This window comes from Galeopterus variegatus, unplaced genomic scaffold (genome assembly GCF_000696425.1).
Source record: "Galeopterus variegatus unplaced genomic scaffold, G_variegatus-3.0.2 Scaffold3812, whole genome shotgun sequence".
Classification (NCBI taxonomy): domain Eukaryota; kingdom Metazoa; phylum Chordata; class Mammalia; order Dermoptera; family Cynocephalidae; genus Galeopterus; species Galeopterus variegatus.
The window spans coordinates 236532-243176 of record NW_007729923.1 but is presented as its reverse complement, the minus strand read 5'-3'; the positions used below and the strand labels follow the sequence as shown (position 1 = coordinate 243176).

The 6645-nt window shown below is 34.8% G+C and overlaps 1 pseudogene; it reads left to right on the top strand.

Annotated features, from left to right (window-relative positions):
- Positions 1–6: 6 nt before the first annotated feature.
- On the top strand, positions 7–523 carry LOC103601623 (annotated as a pseudogene).
- Positions 524–6645: the final 6122 nt, after the last annotated feature.

Below are 6645 nucleotides of genomic sequence, written 5' to 3'. Positions count from 1 at the left end.
ATCCAGCTGTCCACTGGCTCTTCCATCTGTGGCTTTCTTATCTTACTGCCAGAGATTGTGGAGTTTTCTACCCTTCCCTTCTGTGGCCCTAATGAGTCCACCACCTCTTCTGAGACTGTGAGCCTGTGCTGTGCTTGGCCTCTGCAGACACGCCCATGGTTCTGGGTGAAGATGTGATCTACGCTACTTTCATCCTGAGCTCTGTCTCCATCATCGCTCTTTCCTATTTGAGAATCATCACCTTGATTCTGAGGATTCCCTCAGGGGAGAGCCATCAGAAGGTATTCTCCACTTGCACGGACCATATTACTGTCTTCTTGCTGGTTTGTGCTAGTGGGACACTCATGTGCCTGTGCTTCTCTGTCACGTTCCCACCGCTACTGGACAAGGCCATTGCCCTGAGGTTGGCCGTCCCTGCTCACTTTTCAACCCAATAATATACGGTCTGAGGAACAAAGACATGAAAGATACCATCATGAGAACCCTCTGTTCTCAAAAGATATTCAGTGGCTCTGGGAGCTAATGAGCATTCATACACGTCTTCTACTCAAAGAAATCCCATCATCTCTGTAAGTATAATGCTAAAAAATCACTTTCTAAAACCACTGTACTCATATTGTTTTCATATTGCTGATTGGCAGCTATTTCCAATTTCTAAAAGTTATTGGTTGATCTGATAGAGGAAGTCTGTTGCAGATTACCTATCTTTATATCATTTACAGATTATAAAAAACTATTTCTCCACTTCATAACTCCAAATAATGTGGTATCATTCACTCATCTACTCTAAAGTAATAGAAGATACTAGGCTAAACAATACCTTATAAACCATTTACACCTTGCACATCTAAATATTTCCCTTAACTGCTCTTTCATTCTATGTAGTCGTGATACCGGTGTATCAGTTATTTTTTGTTGTTGTTGTTGTTTGTTTGTTTGTCTGTTTGGTTTTCTTTCCCATTTTTAAAAGATTAATGAGATGTACAACAGTGAAGTAGTTTTGGCTTGAGCAAGAAGCATGACTCTAAACTTTAGCTCAGAAACTTTTACCCCTTCATGGGTTGTCTTCAAATATATGATGATGATTTATACAGCACATGTAGTCACTGACTTTGTGATGTTTGTGTCACTCTGCTACTATTCCTTTGTGGGTTAATTTTTACTTTGTTTTGAAGATTCCTGAGCAAATACTCTTGGGAGCTTAAACTTTAAGTAGATACAATATATAGGCTTGGGATCACCCCTCCCCCTCAAAAAACCCCCCACAAATTATACCTTGATGCAGTTGGTTATTTAAAAAAAATTAATATCACTATAAAAATTCTTCCATGTTATGTAATGGTATGGTGTGTTGAAATGTGCCAGTTTCACACCTCAACATCTTTTTTCTAATTTTTCTGCTCTGGAATGTTCCTCCCTTTCGTCTCTCCTACTTTTGAACTTATACTTGCCATTTTAAAAAGTTAATAGACATTTTATTTTTTCGGATAAATGTCTCTCTGTTTTCCTCCCACAAACCATACTAGTAGTAAATTGTCTCTACAAAAGGATTTTTGTCCATCTCCTGTGGAGAGAAAAGCAAGAACACAGGACAATTGTGAGGGGTATAATATAATAAAAAATAGGAGGCCAGCTAGAAGGTGCAGGAAGACAGGGGTGTCAAGAATGGAAATACCAGTCATATAGGACAAAAGTACAAAGCCTCAGTCAGCTGCTAAATCCTTGTACTCAGGAGTGCTGAAGTGGAAGACCCTACTCCCAATTTCAGGTCAAGTCCAGAACTTAGGGACCTAGCTCTATTTTTTATCCCCTTTTACTCCTTTAATTCAAATCCTACATTAATATGAGCTTCTTAACATCCGTCATAAAAAATTTGCATGAAAAATTATGTAACCATTTCTTGAGTTATAAAAATAGATTAAAATTTATTTGAGGTAATTGTTCAGAAATGCCAATCTTCTTTAATCTTTGAATTACTGCTTAGAAACCTTAGTACTGTGTTTATAAGTCTAATAGATTTTATCTTTCACTTTTTATGGTATTTGACAAATATTTGATCTGATTTATAAGCTTGACAATTAAATCCCCTTAAACTACATTAAAATAAAATAGACACAATTTTGTTTTTGACTACCTCAACTTTTTGACTTCATAAACAAAGCATCCATAGCTTTTCAAAATAATCTTATAATGTAAAAAATTTATAAATGTGGCTAATCTTAAATCCTTTTAAATGTTTCAAAACAATAATTAATGTGGTAAGATTTCAGCTAAAACTAACAAGCTACATCTGTGTAAATAAGTATTTATACATCTGTGTAAAGCCAATATCTGTGTAAATGTGTAAATTTTATTGACTAAAAATTTTACCTCAAAAACGTTAATAAGAAAGCAAGTCTAAATTAATTGTTCAGTTATATTTTTAAAATTAAAATACGAGGTTGACCTGCTATTCTAACAGGTCAAATTTTCTTAAATAATGCAAGTACAAAAAGTACCAAACATACAAGTTTTTAAACATAAAATATGATCAATAGGTTTTGATTCTCTTAAATATTTCTTTAGTTAACCCTAAAATCTTGCTGAGTTTAAAAGATGTGAAGACACTAAGAAAATAATTATGTAGCCCATTTTTTATTCATGCAGAAAATATTCCCTGCTTTTATATATCTTGCAGTGTAGTTAGGGGAGATATTTTTAAAACACATATTAAAAATAAACAAGAAAATAAAGGATTAATAATAACACTAAACTATGTGTTCTGTGGGAAATCGAAAGGAAAATGTAGTAGAATAAGATGATCCAGTGTGAGAAGGAGAATCATAATTTTAAATAGATTGATCAAGTTGAACATCATTTAGAGGGACACATTTAGACAAAGACTTAAGGAAAATGAGGAGTTAGCCATATGGATATATGGAGAAAGAATAATTCAGGCAGCAGTAAAAGCTAGTGAAAAAGCTCTAACGGGGCAATCATTTGGCCTATTTAAGAAATCAAGGATTCTACTGTGGTTGAAATGGGGTAAGGGACAGGTAGGGGAAAGTAGAAGATGAGTCCAGTAATACAAAAGAGAGATGGATCCCATAGAGCCATGAAGGCTAGTGTAAGATTTAGATTTTCATAATTTTCTCTGAGAATTAGGGAGCCATTGGGGAGTTTGGAGCAGAGGGAAGACATTATTTGATTTGGAGTTTAACAGAATCTTGTTTGTTCCTTGTGTTCAGAAGACATTGAGGGAGTCAGGAGTGGAAGCTGGAGCCCTTGGGGGGCTATTGCAATAATCCTGGTGAGCGGTGATGGTGGTTCAGATCAGGATGGTAGCGATGAGAGTAGAGAAATGTGGTCTAAGTCTAGATATAGTTTGACAACAGAGTTTGAAAGAAAGAGGGGAGTCAAGGGTGACGAACTGGAATGATGGAGTTGTCATTAGGTGAGACAGGGAATACTGAAGAGAGGGATGCAGGGAGGAGATAACACAAGTTTAGTTCTGCACATTTTAAGTTTACGTGGATTGTTTGACATCCAATAAAAATATTTAGTTGGCTGTTACTTGAGTTAGATACTCAGGGTGAAGGTTGGGATGAAGATATATGTGTGAATCATCAGCACATATTAAGTAATTAAAGCTATGAGACTGGATGATACAATCATGTGTCTGAGTTTTGGGGCGTTCCAAAATTATGAATTTGGAGAAAACAGGAAAAATCAGAAAATATGACTCAGAATGATTGAATATTGAAACAGAAGGAAAACCAAGTATTCTGAAAACCAAGTGAATAAAATACATCAAGGAAGAGGAAGTTATTAACTGTGTCGAATTCTGCTAACAGTCAAGTAAGATAAGAACTAGAAATGGACCATTGGAGATGTCTGTGCCAAGTGAATAAAATACATCAAGGAAGAGGAAGTTATTAACTGCGTCGAATTCTGCTAACAGTCAAGTAAGATAAGAACTAGAAATGGACCATTGGAGATGTCTGTCTGTATGTCATTGCTGTACTTAATAAGAGATGTTTGCATAGAGTGATCGAGGCAAAAGCTTGCCTGAAGTAGCTTAGAAGATGATCAAAGAAAAATTGGAAATTTCAAGTACAAACAACTCGATCATAGAGTTTTACTACCAAAGCAGAAAATTGAGGTAATAGGAGCAAGTGAGATCATTAAATACTTTGTTGACTATAATTCACTATAAAGAATATATTTTATGTCATAATTTAAAACACACATACCTACATTTATATATTTATATCTATATTTATAACAGAAAAATTGTTACAAAACTGTTATGTACTTAAACTTACTCCATGTAATACTTCTGACCTTCTATAGTCTTTTCTTCCCCCATATTCTATTGAAATAAAAATATTTTGGAAACTGATTTTGCCACTCACTAATGGGTTGTGACTCTCAATTTGTAAAGAAAATGAAATTAGGTCTTTAACTCTGATTACATTTGGATGCAAATTTAACAAATGCTTTCTATTTTAACATCATATTTAACTGTGGTTTCTAACTTATTTATAATAAAGTATTGCATTTTATTAAAAGCTAAGTTTTATTTAAAAATTATAATTTAAATGTGATAAAGAAGATATACACTCTGACAGTATTGATAGGATAGCAAAATGGAATGATCTTTTCTAAAGCAATTCAGCAATATGAGTAGAAAAAATTAATAAGCCTTGATATTTATTTAGGAGCAGGTACAGAGGAGACTTCTTTGATGAAGTAGCATTTAAGCTGAAACTTGAAAAGTGAGAAGAAATCAGCAGAAAAATGTATAAGTTAAGTCATTTGTGCAAATGCTCTGAGTTTGAAACATCTGGGTGCATTATAGGAACAAATGCAGACATGTGCAGAAGGGATACTGTGAATAAGAGCCATGAGATGAAGGATAACGGCGAAATATGCAGAACTTTGAAGGTCATGCTATGAGATATTAAAGTTTAATCTAACCTGTAAATGAAGAAATTGGAGAAATTTAAATAAGATATTACCTTTTTAGAATCACATTCCTGATGTATTATGAATAGTAGACTGGATTGGAAGAAAAGTGGAGGTGGAAAGGTTGATTTAAGAGACCTTGCCAGTTATCTTTTGCTATGAAACAAACCAACACCAAAATTAGTGGTTTAAAACAGAATCTTTTAGTCTCATAATTTCATGGTTTGGCAACTTGGACTAGAACCAAACGTGTGCTTCTTCTAGTCCTGGCTCACTTGTGTATCCAGGGTTAGCAGCTGGTTGGCTGGAATTAGCTGAACTAGAACAACATTGCTAAGACATTTGCACTTTCTTCCATGTGGTCTTTCACCTTCCAGCAGGCTAGTCTGAATTTGTTAATACAATGACTGGTTAAGGTGTTGAGACAGAGCCTAAGTGAAAACTAGGTTCAGAACTGGCACACAATCCCTTCAGCTATAATATATTGGCCAAGTGATGTCACAAGGAATTCAGGGAAGGGAAAGAAATTCCACCTCTTGATGGGAAGAGTTGCCAATTCACCTGGCAAGAAGCATGCATACAAGGAAGAATTAAGATTGTACAATTTTCTTTGAAATGTGGAGATTATTGGTATTCTTACATTATGAAAAAATCTACATCAGAGCTACTGGAACTAATTGTGTATGTGTGGGCTAAAAAGTGGAGTAGTGGTTTATATTTATAACTTGCAGCAAAGGAGTAACTTCAGCAAAGTAAACAAATTTATCATAGTATTGCTTTTTACATAGTCAACAATGTTAATCAATGAAAATTATGTCTTCTTTAGGAAACTGAACAGGCCTTGAAAAATGCAATTACCCTTTCAGAGGGTAAGGAAGTTAAATTTTTTAAGAAATCCTTAATTCTTTTTAAAGCAATTCTTCATAAGAATGTGTATTCATATAACCTGTTAACTCTGAGCAATTTTATTGGAGGAGACCCATACTTTACTAAGACTCTTGGAGTTTCCTAACACAAAGGAGAACTAATGAGAAAAGATCAGAGGAGGAAGTTTCCATTCATTAAGGCATGGGGAAATGGAATTGCTGTTTTTTTCTAGTTACCAGGGGTAAATGCCCCAGTAGATAAATCTCTCCCCCAAAGCTTTTAGAAACAGGTACAACAGTTGTTCCTGCTGAGCTGAAGGAACTTAAACTGCATAAAGCCAGGAAAGGGAAGGGACCTTATCATCACTGCCAGAGGTAAGAGAATAAACATGGGTCCAAGATGTAGGCTTGTCATGTGTCAAGGAGAACGTAAATTGCCTACTAGGTAAAGGAAAAGGACATTTCATTAGTTCTCTTTCTGTTGACTTAAATAACAATATTTGGGGGCGTATTTGAGATTGCATGGGTGCCTGAATGGAATAGGAGCCATAGAATTATAAATCATTGATAATGTTACATTTTTTCTAAAGCATGACAGATTGACTAAGAATTTTTCACTGGTAACAGTATTATTCCTTTGTTTACATATCCTCAGAATCTTCTAAATTATTTATGACCTAGGAAGACACCATTTTGCATACTGATCTCTGGTCCCAAACAGATAAATATAAACTAGCAAGACCATTAATAAAGAGGACAGATATATCAGAGGAGCCTTTTACTGATAATCTCATCCCAGGATATTAGTCTCTACCCCAGATAATTTTTTTTT